Below are 12,673 nucleotides of genomic sequence, written 5' to 3' on the forward strand. Positions count from 1 at the left end.
TTTCCATCCTTTTACCTTCAATCTGTGTGTGTCTTTTGTTCTAAGGTGTGTCTCTTGTAGACAACATATGTATGGGTCCTGTTTTCTTATCCACGCAGCTACCCTATGTCTTTTGATTGGATCATTTAATCCATTTACATTTAAGGTTATTATTGATATGTAGTTGTTTATTGCCATTTTCTTCTTTAAAGGTGTATTCCTTTTTCTTTTTTTTTTTTCTGTATTCTTTTCCCACTTTATCTGTTTACACCAGGCCCCTTAATATTTCCTGCAGCATTGGTTTGGTTGTAATGAATTCCTTGAGTTGTTTTTTGTCTGGGAAGCTTTTTATTTCTCCTTCAATTTTAAACGATAGCCTTGCTGGATAAAGTAGTCTTGGTTGTAGGTTCTTGTTCTGCATTACTTTGAATATTTCTTGCCATTCCCTTCTGGCCTCAAGTGTTTCTGTTGAGAAGTCAGATGTCATCCTTATGGGGGCTCCTTTGTAGGTGATAACTTTTTTTTCTCTTGCAGCTTTTAATATTTTCTCTTTATCGCTTAGCTTTGGTATTTTAATTATGATGTGTCTTGGTGTAGGTTTCTTTGGGTTTCTCTTTAATGGAGTCCTCTGTGCTTCTTGGATTTGTGAGAGTTTCTCTTGCATTAATTTAGGGAAGTTTTCAGCTATGATATGATTGAACAAAGTCTCTATCCCTTGTTCTTTTTCTTCTTCTTCAGGAACCCCTATGATGCGGATGTTATTTCTCTTCATGTTGTCACAGAGCTCTCTAAGAGTTTCCTCTGACTTTTTGAGTCTTTTTTCTCTTTTCTTCTCTGCTTTCATGCCTTCATTCCAGTTGTCTTCTAACTCGCTGATTCGATCCTCTGCTCTATCTATCCTGTTTTTAATTCCTTCCATTGTGGTCTTTATTTCTGATATTGTATTTGTCGTCTCCAACTGACTCTTTTTTATACTTGCTATTTCTTTATTTAGGTTTTCAAACTCCCCCTCCATTGTTGTTCTAAGATCCCTAAGCATCCTTACAATCATTATTTTGAACTCCGCATCTGGAAGTTTGATTATTTCCATATCACTCAGTTCATCTCTCGAAAGTGTCTCTTGTGGTTTCATTTGGATTGCACTCCTTTGTTTTTTCATCTTCTTCTTCTTTTTTTTTTTTTATTTGTAGAGTTGATTGAGTCTAGGCTTGGTGTTGTCTGCCTCCAGTTTTCAGTTGTGTTATTTTTAGGTCTTCGTGGGTTGGTATCAGCTATTATTTGTAATCCACTTTCGGATTTGGGCAGCTTTGAAGTCTTGATTTGTTTGTTTTCTTAACAGGTGATAGTCTTGTTAACTGATCTCAGCAGGGGGCTTCCTTGAAACTGTATCCAGGAATGCTGTGGGTGTAACCTGAGACGCTGAAGGTTTCTTCCTCCAACTAATCTCACTGGGGGCAGGGTTTTTTCTCTCAGCTTCAGTAGGGGGAGGTGTATCTCAGATCTCCATGGAGACCTGAGTTACTGCCCCTCCTCCCCACTTCTTGTTTTCAGCTGTGTCTTGTTGTGCTGATTGGAGCTGGATAGATGTCCGGAGATCTCTGATCCGGAAGCACTTCAGCTCTGTTTTGTGAAAGGTTCAGTCCCTCCCCCAGCTATGGCCGCCTCCAGCACGAATGAGTCAGCTTTTTTATTTTGTTTCTTGCATACCTTAGCCCCTCACAGTCTGTCCCTCTCCCTGTCTTTTCCACTTGGGAGATAAGCTGGTCTTTTCAACCCACCTTGCTCCCTGGTCGCCAGGTAAGTGGCTGTGAGCAGTAGTTTCTGCTCTTTTTCCTCTGTGAAATCCTCTCTGGGCTCTCAGCCTCACCCCCCTCCTTCCCTTCCTGTAAGCAGAGGAGATTCAGGCACTCCTTACCAGGATTATTGTGGCTTCCTCTTTGCTCCTTGGTTTTTGAGAGCTGTTCTTGCAGTTCAGTGTTGGTTTTTCATGCTGATTTTTTCTAAATTGATTTGTATTCCAGTTTGGTGTTGAGAGCTGGGTGTCTGTGCATCCGCCTACTCCGCTGCCATCTTCTCTCTCTCTGGAAACCAGTTTCTGACCCCAAAGTAATAGGCATCGTTAGGATGTGTTTATTAAGAATGGTCTCTAAATTAGAAACAGAATATGCTCAGAGAAGTTGAATGTATTTTTAATTTCAAGACTGGCAGAGCTAATCTCCTGTGAGGGTCTGATGAATCTTGCCTAATGAGACAGTCAAAGACTAAACCCCTGGGAATAAATCCCTGAAACAGGGAGAGCAAAGGAGTCTAAAGCAGGCATAAACTGGAGCCCAAGATCAGCCTGAAGCTGACCCAGAGGACTGAAGAGTGTTTCCTTGGATTTGGTGCTATGATTATTCCAATAGTTTGGGGTGAGGTTCTCATATACTTGGGTATTATAAAAAATGTGACAACAGTCCTCTTCAGCCAGATGGCTGATAGCAAGGAACTCAAAAGAACAGAAGTGATGCCCGCTCAGGGACAGTGAAGAGTCACTGGGAGGTAAGTAACCACTGAGAACTCCAGGAAAAGGGTTGCCTTGGGCCAGAAAGGAAGCTAAGGAGAGTTAAGTGATTGTTTAGGTTGAGGTGGTTCACCTCCCTTATTGTGGTCTTGAGCTGGGATGGCTTGAAAAACATGGACCAAGTTACATGTATGTATTATTGGTTGATTTGTATAAATGTATATATAGCTACTGAAAAAGCTGCAGGGAGTGGGTAGGTGGCATGTTTATTCCCTGGCTTATCCTGAACAGCTCATTAGAAAGTTTTAGGGTTTTGCTCTTTAAGGTCTTGTTTGAAAAAAACTCAGCATCATTGTGGGAAATTCATGATTTCCAAGCATCTCTTCTCCATCTTCAACCTTTAAGACCTCCACTCTAAACATCAAACACTGGCTAGTGTGGAACAAATCTTCTCCCTTCAATATTTTAAGATGGTTTATTTCACTTCAGTGTTTCTGATTGCCTCTCTATTTAAACCATCCACATTTGCTTTTTAAATGTGAAAGAGATTGTTGAGTCCTGAAAAACTAAGATCCTATTCCCAGAGGGTGCTCCAGAAGAGGCATCATTGAGTGTAAAGAAACACCAGTGTGTTTTCATTTAGCTTGGATCCAGTGGGAAAAGTTAACTGTACCTAGAAATCATTCCTGTACTCTGGGCCAGGTGCCAGGAACAGAGGATGACCTACTTTACTGGAGTCAGCTAGTGCCTGGCTCTGGGCCCTCAGAGATTATTCTTACGAAGTTCTGTCCTGAAGGCTGTGAAAAATAAAGGCCACTGTGGCACTGGGGAGAGATTAGAGAGAGGATATGGGGCTCAGGAATAAACAAAGGAATTATCAGGAGGTTATTCCTACTGGTTATCAGTAGCTCCACGGCCAATTTTAGAGATTTTTCAAAAAACATTTTTATAAATTCCCATGAAAAGATAATTCTCAGTTATATCTGTAGTTTCTTTTATAGGATCCCAACAATATTTATAGAGTAACGGAGTGCTTGCTAGGTTGCAGTCCCTTTTGTCAGTGCATCACATGTTAACTCTTCACTACTTACAAGCTATTTGAACTCGAGCAAGTTACTTCATGTCCTTGTGCCTCAGTTTCCACATCTGTAAAACGGGGTAGTAAACTGTCTTTTAGGGTAGGTGTGAGGATTGAAAAACAGTGGCTACCATTTATTAAATTTTTAGCACATGACAGTTATTATTCTAAGTGCCTTAAATGGATGATCTCATTTTTTTAATTTAGAAATTAAATTTAATGAGGTGATATTGGTTCATAAGAATACATAGGTTTCAGGTGAACATTTCTATAACCTTTGAACTGTTGATTGTGTTGTGTGCCCATCACCCAAAGTCAAATCATTTTTCATCACTGTATATTTGTCCTTCTTTACTTCCCTCCTCCCTCCCTCTGGTAAACACTTCATTTTTGTCTATATCCATAAGTCTGTTTTATATCCCACTGATGTGTAAAATCCCATAGTTCTTAGATTTTTTTCTTATGTGCTTATTTCAGTTAACATAATGTTCTCAAGGTCCACTCATGTTGTCATAAGGATGATCTTATTAAAAAATCTGTATGTGTGTGTCGATAAATATTTATTTAATGAAAGTAGAATTGTATAGTACATACTGTTTTGTAATCTAGTTTTTCAATTAATAAAACAACTAGGACATTTTGTCATTAAATTTTTAATGACTTCATGGAATACCATAATACTGATGTATTATAATTCTACCAACTCCCTTTTGATGGACCTAAGTGTAGTTTCCAGCTTTCATCTACGATAAACATTTTGATGAACAACTTAAAGACAATTTCTCCCATATGCATTATGGCTTCTCAGGATAACTTTCTAGGAGTGGGATAGCTGAATATGTATTTAAAAACAATGTCTTCTGTTCATCAGGGAAGTTGTGTCCATTCACATTTCTACTAGTAGTTAGCAAGAAGTCCTCATTCTTTCACCAGGGGTGGGCTTCTGCCTAAATTGTCAGTTCAGTGATGGAAAATGAATGTCTTCTTGTTTTATTAGTATGTTTTTCTTCAGTTTTTGGAGAAGTTGATCTTCATTTGGGCTATTTTATGTTTTCATGTACATTTTATTTCTTCAGGATAAATTCCTAGAAGTGAAATTGCTGAGTCAAAGGAAATTCTAATTTTTTATGGCTTTAATCGAGCCAAATTAGCCTCCAACAAGGTTCTGCCAAATTATACTTTCTCTGGTAGAGGAAAATACTTATTTTCCCTAACCAACACAGGGTATTACTGTTTCTGTTTACAAATTCTGTTATGCACTGAGTTACAACCAGAGGTAGAAATATCAGGGAACAGATGCCAGTGTAACAGGGTTCAGAGTCCTGGAGGTCCTCTGCTGGTCATATATCAACCTTTTACTTGCTGGATCATGGGGTTCCAGGGGAGCTGCTGGGGTGAAAGAATACAGGGACTCTGAGAAGCAACTCTTCATTGGCCAGTCTAAAGGTATTATGTCACTTGAATAGAGAGTATGGTTTTACCAGCAACACTTGCTACATATCAATCCTAGACATGGCTCTAAAGTGTATGTATCTCATTCATTTATGAGGTTGAATGTTTGTCATTGTTCATTTAGACATTTTTCTTTTGTCAGTTACAAGTTCATTTTCTTTGCCTCCTTTCTATTTTTTCCCCTAAAGACTGGTATATACTTTTTATATATTGTCTGCCATATACGTTGAAAATGTTTTCCACAGTTTGTTATGTTGCTTTCAAGTTATGTTAATGTTGTCAAATTTATCAATTTTTTTCCCTTTGTGGGTTCTGCCTTTGGTATATGAAAGTTTTCATCAAGATTACATAAATATGTATCTAATTTTTATTTTATAAATTCATTTTATACAGTTAAACCTTTATCTGTGACTTATGTTGCTATCTGGTAAAAGGTATGCATATAGCTCTTCCCCTCCCCCAGATTAATTATCTCAGTACTTCATACCATTTACTCGAGACGATTCACTATCATATCTAACTTTTGTCTGCATTTGGACTTATTTCCAAACTTTTCTATTCTGTTTTGCTGATTTTTGATCTAGTTCCCTACGATACCACACTGTTTTTGATCTTTTAGTTTTGTAGTCTATTTTAATATCTGGTAGGTTAAAAGTACTAATGAATCTCACTTGCAAATATTTCTTTGCTATTTTATTTGTTATTTTCCAGCTGAACTTCCAAATCATAACATCAGGTTTCAAGAAAATTCCAATTGTATTTCAATAAATATCAAAACAAACTTACAAATTATTTTGAAGGCATTGATATCCTTCCAAAATGCATCTACTCATTCTGAGCAGCACATCTAGTATACTATATATTTCCTGGACTCTAAAACATCACCAATTATGAGCCACATTATTAATTTGATAGACTTTTGAAAACCAAAACAAAATGTTGTTACATTCAGAACTTAATGATCCTTGTAAATCACTTTTATCCATGGATAGTAATCACAGTGACAGGTTCCCTCCCTCTCCTCACTCCCCAGCTTAAGCAGTGAGGAAATTTATTATCTTACATGTTTGGAAGTTCTGAGGTCAAACACACTTCAGGGCTGGTTGATTCAGCTACTCAACAATGTCACCAAAGTTCCAGTTTGCATCTGTTTTTCTGCTCTGCTGTCTTGACTGTACTGGCTTCTCCTTCAAGCTGCTGGCAGGTGGGTGGAGCAGTTTGGGCACAGTAATGTCTAGATAAAAGGGGACATTTTTTCTTAGGAAGGGGGAGTCTTTCTAAAATTCCTAACTTTTTGCTTTCTCATTTCAAGAATGAGCTCACTAGCCCACTCTGAAACCAATCTTCTGGGGAATAGGGACCACCATAATTATTTCAGATCAAATAGAATGTACCTTTGATGAGTGGTGGTGGTTATTCATAATCAGAAATCTTGGATCTTGGGGATTAAGAAGAAAAATGGGAGGGATAACAAAGATAACTCTAGTTAAATTGCCTAGTTTAAAAGAATTACTTTTTATTATGTATTTCATTGTTTTACATGCAATCAGATAAATAGGTTGAATAAAAAATTGCCTGGTTTAAACTCTGTTTTGTTGAGCTAATATTGAAAATTAGAATTGTCTTTTGAAAGTCAGCTGGAAGCTGTTGACAGATAGTTGTTCAGCATCTCATGGATAATTCTTCATAACAGGCATGATTTGATCACTCCAATCCGTTTTAGCTTTGAAAACTCTAAAGTCTATTATGAGGGACTACTTAATTGAGCTACTTTGTAGGCAGCAGGAAAAGGTCTATGTAACAGTTTTCTGCTTCAGTGCATCTATAATGTAATTTCTTTTCAAAGGTATTTTAATTGGTATTTAGAGATACAAATATAAGTTAAAAGAATGACACTAAAAGTGTAAATATTCAACTGAATTAAGTCAGTTGAACAAATACTTCTATGCATGAGTGATTTCCCACATGCATGGGTAATAACAGCATTTTAATTTATTTCTCTGCTTGGTGGGTAGTGAAATTTCTTTTGATGTTGATAAACTATAACTTGATTTTCACAACATTAAAATTTGAAAAACCCAGTATCTTAGAATAAGGGCAGTAGAATAGAATGGTGGTTTATACATTATGTTGGGTCTCAAAATCAAGCTTCATGTCCATCCTGTTAGTAATTAACTGAAACTAACAGGATGCAGTTTAAGAGGGAAAAATGTTGTCATGCACTTCATGAAAAATAAAATCAGTAATAGGTGGGGGATAACTCTTAATGACAGTAGATTGAAAGAGATCTGAGGGATTTTGATGACATCAAGTTCAATGTGAGCTATACAATGTAGTTGGATAGTAGCTGAATAATATTTTCAAATATTATTTTTTTCACCCTATGTTTTTTCCTTTCCCTTCTCTACATTTAGGCAAGTAGTTTCCAGAAAGCCTTAGGGGAACTGGTCTAAGGTGCGCAAAGGGAAGAGGGGAATTCAGGGCAGAGCCAGGGAAGATTGGTATCCTCCTCCAGGCCACAGGCTATATAGATTTCTCCAAACTGGCAGGGCTAGAGGAGGGAGGGGCCCTCTCTTCATGGCAGTCAACCAGGAAATGTCACAACCCCAGAGAATGGCTGTGTGGGGACTCTATGCACATGGACCTGCAGGTGGCCTCAAAGGATTCCTTGCCCTATGTGTGGCATAGTCTTAGCAGGGAATCCTTGGACTCAAAGGCCTGTGGGAGCAGCGAGCAGCAAGCTTTTCAAGGGAAACCTGTGGGGACAGATGGCAGATGACCAATGGATCCCCTCACTACTACCCTGCACTGACTGTATAAAATCCTGAAACCCTGATGTAACCCCAGGGAAGAACTTGCCAAGGGTAACCAAGTTGAATTTTCTGCTATTCTTTTGGGAAGAGGCATGCAATCAGAAATTGAGTAATAAAAAGTAAAGAAATATATATATATATATATATATATATATATATATATATATATATATATATTTTAGTGAGAGGAGGGGAGATAGAGAGATAGATTCCACATCCTGAATAGGATTCACCGGGCAACCCCTATCTGGGACCAAATCCTCAGCACCTGAGGCCAACTCTTAGATCAACTGAGCTATGCTCAGTGCCCAGGGCCGATGCTTGAACCAATCGAATCACTGGCTGTAAGAAAGGAAGAGAGAGAGAAGGGGGAGAGGGAGGGTAAGAGAAGCAGATGGTCACTTCTCATGTGGGCCCTGACTGGGATCAAACCCGGATAATCCACATGCCAGGCTAATACTCTATCTGCTGAGCCAGTTGGCCAGGGTAAGAAAGAATATTTCAAGTTTAACTCATAATCTCAGGCTGACTGACAGTGGCAACATAGCTATGAATGCAGCGTAGCCACTGTCATCTGCACTGGGACACTGTACTCTCTTCAGGGGCTTGGGTTTTCAATGTGCAAACAAATGGGAATGTTCTCACTCTCTAGGGCACACTGAAAATTCCTTCTCTCAACTCAGACCACCTCTTGGGATGTGGGTCACAGGGCCTTCCTGACAGGGCCTTGGCCTCTCCTTGGATGAAGCATGTTCTTTTGCTGTGTGGACTGTGAGAAACTGGGAAAGCCCGAGTTGGATCATTTGTACTCTGACCTTAAGAGAGAGCTCTCTATTGGGAGGCTGGGTGACAGAAGTGAAGGGAGTAAGAAGTATAAATTGATAGTCACAAAAGAGTTATAAGGATGTAAAGTACCACATAGGGAATATAGTCGATAGTATTGTAATAACTGTGTATGGTGCCAGGTGGGTACTGGAAAAATTGGGAGCAACACTTTATAAAGTATAACTGTCCACCACTGTGCTGCACACCTGAAACTAACACAAAATAAAAAGAAAACATTGAACTTATTCCAAGATTAATAACAAAGATGCAATAAATAAATGATCAAATTTCTGGAAAAGAGAGAGCCCTTTCTTTCCCTCTCTTTCTCTCTGAGAAGGATTGAGTTTTAAGATGTGAGCCTTGGGGAAAAGGGCCCAGGAGGTAGTGCTATTTGGTTTTAAAACTGGGCCTTAGGTTCACGGCTGCACACAGTCCAGTCAGGCTCACAAGGAGACCAATTGGAGCTTGGGGTAAGAGTGTTATTGAGTAGGTAGGTGACTTGAGGGAGGCCAACTCAATGATGCATTCTTTTTTTTTTTAATAAATAAATTTTTATTTTAATGGAGTGACATCAATAAATCAGGGTACATATATTCAAAGAAAATATTTCCAGGTTATCTTGTCATTTAGTTCTGTTGCATACCCATCACCCAAAGAGAGATTGTCCTCCGTCACCCTCTATCCAGTTTTCTTTGTACCCCTCCCCTCCCCCCCTCTCCCTCCTTCCCTCCCCCTACCCCCCGTAACCACCACACTCCTGTCCATGTCTCTTAGTCCCACCAATGTATGGAATCCTGCAGTTCTTGTTTTTTCTGATTCGCTTATTTCACTCTGCATAATGTTATCAAGATTCCACCATTCTGCTGTAAGTGATCCGATGTCATCATTTCTTCTAGCTGACTAGTATACCATGGTGTATATGTGCCCCATCTTCTTTATCCAGCCTTCTATTTTTTTTTTTTACAGTGATTAAAAGCCTTTAAGCAAACTCTTGGCCAATACAGCAAGAATCCATAAAAGAGTAGTGTCCTTAACATGTTCACCAAGTCCAAGTTGGCCCATCACCATGCCAAGTCCCTGAAAAATGCAACCCAACCACAGTTCAGTCTGTTAGGATCTGTCATCAATGATGAATTCTTGGTAAGTGGGAAGACCACCATTTCCCATTGCCTAACAACTACGACAAAGTCTGTAAGAGAACATTCCCAAGATGAGAGGTCACCCCGTCACAGATATCAGGACTAGTCCTATCAGCCTGCATTTGTGGTTATGGCAGGCCCCACCAGGAAACCTACTCCCACAAAGCAGCTCTGCATATTCCCAATCTGACCAATCTCCCACCCTCTCTATACCCAGTCTTCCTACTATGCCTTCTGGAACTCTTGGTCTGTCACCAGAAAAATTATCTTCAAACTCTGATTTGTGTGGAACTTGGCATAACTTAATGAAGAACACCTGTCTCCTGAGGACAGAGCTCTTTCCAAGTTTCTCAAGGTTGACACTCCGAGCCTGGAAGCTGGGGAGGTATCGTCCTTGCTTTTCACTGCCACTTCCAGGCACTTCCTCCTTCCTCTTTCCTCAAAAACTCCTTGTTTTTGTGAAGTATGTGCCAGATTCTACTCACAGTCTGTCTCTCCTTCTTAAAGTCAGTTGCCCTCCTTCACTAGGATTTTAGCAGCTGACTCACTGCCTTTCTCTTTAGTATTACTCCCACCAGCATTCTTGGTGACCAGCATCTATGTAGGTGATTCTTTTCATCCCTGGCTTCTCTGTCCCTGGGCCTCATGATCTTCCTTGCTGCCCTATGTCAGCCATTTTTTTTTCCTATGGCCCTACCTGAAACCTCACCACTGATAACTGGACCATCTTCTAAAATCTAGCCTTCAGCATCCTACTCTTCGGCTTCCTTTACAACTTGTCTTTCCAGATCTCTTACCTGATTACCCCCACTCCACTGATTCTTCAACTCCACAGAAACCACCAACCAATTGAGCTGACTTTTTTTTTTTTAATTTTCTTTTCTGAAGCTGGAAACGGGGAGAGACAGTCAGACAGACTCCCACATGCGCCCGACGGGGATCCACCCGGCACTCCCACCAGGGGCGAAGCTCTGCCCACCAGGGGGTAATGCTCTGCCCCTCCTGGGCGTCGCTCTGCTGCAACCAGAGCCACTCTAGTGCCTGGGGCAGAGGCCAAGGAGCCATCCCCAGCGTCCGGGCCATCTTTGCTCCAATGGAGCCTTGGCTGCGGTAGGGGAAGAGAGAGACAGAGAGAAAGGGTGGGGGGATGGAGAAGCAAATGGGTGCATCTCCTATGTGCCCTGGCCGGGAATCAAACCCGGGTCCCCCGCACGCCAGGCTGATGCTCTACCTCTGAGCCAACCAGCCAGGGCCCAATTGAGCTGACTTTTTATACTACCACCTCCCTCCTCATAGTCTTAGCCTACATCTTTTTCAAGGTCCACCATTATAGTCATTCTCTTGCAAATTAAATCCTTCACTCAATCCCTGATACTCTCTAGGCAAAAATCCAACTCTGGATAAAGTTCTCTTTCTGCCTACTTCACTCCCTAAGCAGCAGATATGGCTGAAGGAAAACCCACAGCCACGCTCAATGTTTTTGCTATACATGTCTGGTCACAAATCTCAAGAGATTTATGTGCTTGCTGCCCAGACATTCTGCCTCACTTTTCATTTGCACGATATCCAAGAGGACTTCTGCATACCTTGCTGGTTGCCATAGACTATAACATTCCTTCCTCCCCTTTTTCAGCTGACAACCATATCTGTCTCCATATACTCTGCTTTGGCTTCTGGTACAGTAGAGGAATGACCTCCCCCTCCTAAGGCCAACTTCACTCACACCTGGATCCTATCCCCTCTGGTCGACCATAATTGTCCTTTCTCTCTTCTCCATCATTAAAATATTACCCTCTCTACAGGATTATTATTATCAGCAAATAAACATAACAGAATATCTCCCAAATTAAACAAAACCTTCCATAGTCTTCAAATCCCCTTTTTCGATTGCCCTCTCTCTATTCACTTTTTTTGATGTAATATCTTAAAGAGTTGCTTTATACTGTCTCTACTTTCTCACCTCCCATTTCCACCCAGACCCCTCTACTTGGACTTTTATCTCACAATGCTAATGAGAGGACTCTTTTCAAGGTCACCAGTGACTTCTCTCTTGCCAAATCCTAGGTTAAAACTTTCAGTTCACATTTGACTAGCTTCTTATTTGAACATAGTTAACCATTCTCTCCTTGAAACAGTTTCTGCACTTGGCACTGCCCTTTCCTGGCCTTCCTTCTTCCTTGCTGGAAGCTCTTTCTCAGTCTCCTTTGCTGGGTCACTCTTTCAGAGCTCTAAATGTTGCAGATCTTGGGAATCAGCTCTTGGCTTGTTTATCTATTTACTGTTAGGGTGACCCACTATTTCCCATGGTGTTAAATACCACTGTTGTGTTCATAAGTTCTAAATTTATATTTCTAGCCTGATCTCTCTTCTGAACAACAGAATCATATATACAATGATCTACTCAATGATTAAAGACATCTCAAGCTTAACATGTCTAAAAGTGCAGCCCCCACGTTCCTCTGTCAGTCATCCCCATCTCAGGAAATGGCTCTACTATTCACTGGCACAGGCCAGTTAACCATCCTTGATTCCTCTCTTTTCCTTATAATGCACATCCTAACCATTGTCAAGTTCTGCTGACTCTCACTTTAAAATATTCATCTCCAACTTGACTACTTCCCACTACTTCCACCAATACCATCTTGGTCCAAGATGCACAATTCTTGGCTAGATGATTGTAATAGCCTTGTCTCTTTTCTACCATTTTTGCTCCTCTGTGGTCAACTGTCCACATCTTAACTAAGAATTATCTTTTAGAATGCCAATCTCTTTTAAAATATACAACATTCCTCTGTTCAAAGCCCTCTAATAGCTTCCCATCACATGTGGAATAAAATCCAAGCTTGTTATCACATTTCACTGGCCTTAAGTGAGCCAACCCCAC

General features: G+C 40.3%; 1 long non-coding RNA gene across 2 annotated transcripts in view; it reads left to right on the forward strand.

The window, feature by feature from the left end:
• Positions 1–1,637: 1,637 nt before the first annotated feature.
• LOC136330474 (uncharacterized) overlaps positions 1,638–12,673 on the forward strand; it is a 51,923-nt gene continuing 40,887 nt past the window's right edge. For both annotated transcript variants that reach the window (XR_010730311.1, XR_010730310.1), the window contains exon 1: positions 1,638–1,776. This is a non-coding gene — a long non-coding RNA (uncharacterized lncRNA). The remainder of the gene's footprint in view (positions 1,777–12,673) is intronic.

The sequence above is a fragment of the Saccopteryx bilineata genome, chromosome 3, assembly GCF_036850765.1.
Source record: "Saccopteryx bilineata isolate mSacBil1 chromosome 3, mSacBil1_pri_phased_curated, whole genome shotgun sequence".
Lineage (NCBI taxonomy): Eukaryota > Metazoa > Chordata > Mammalia > Chiroptera > Emballonuridae > Saccopteryx > Saccopteryx bilineata.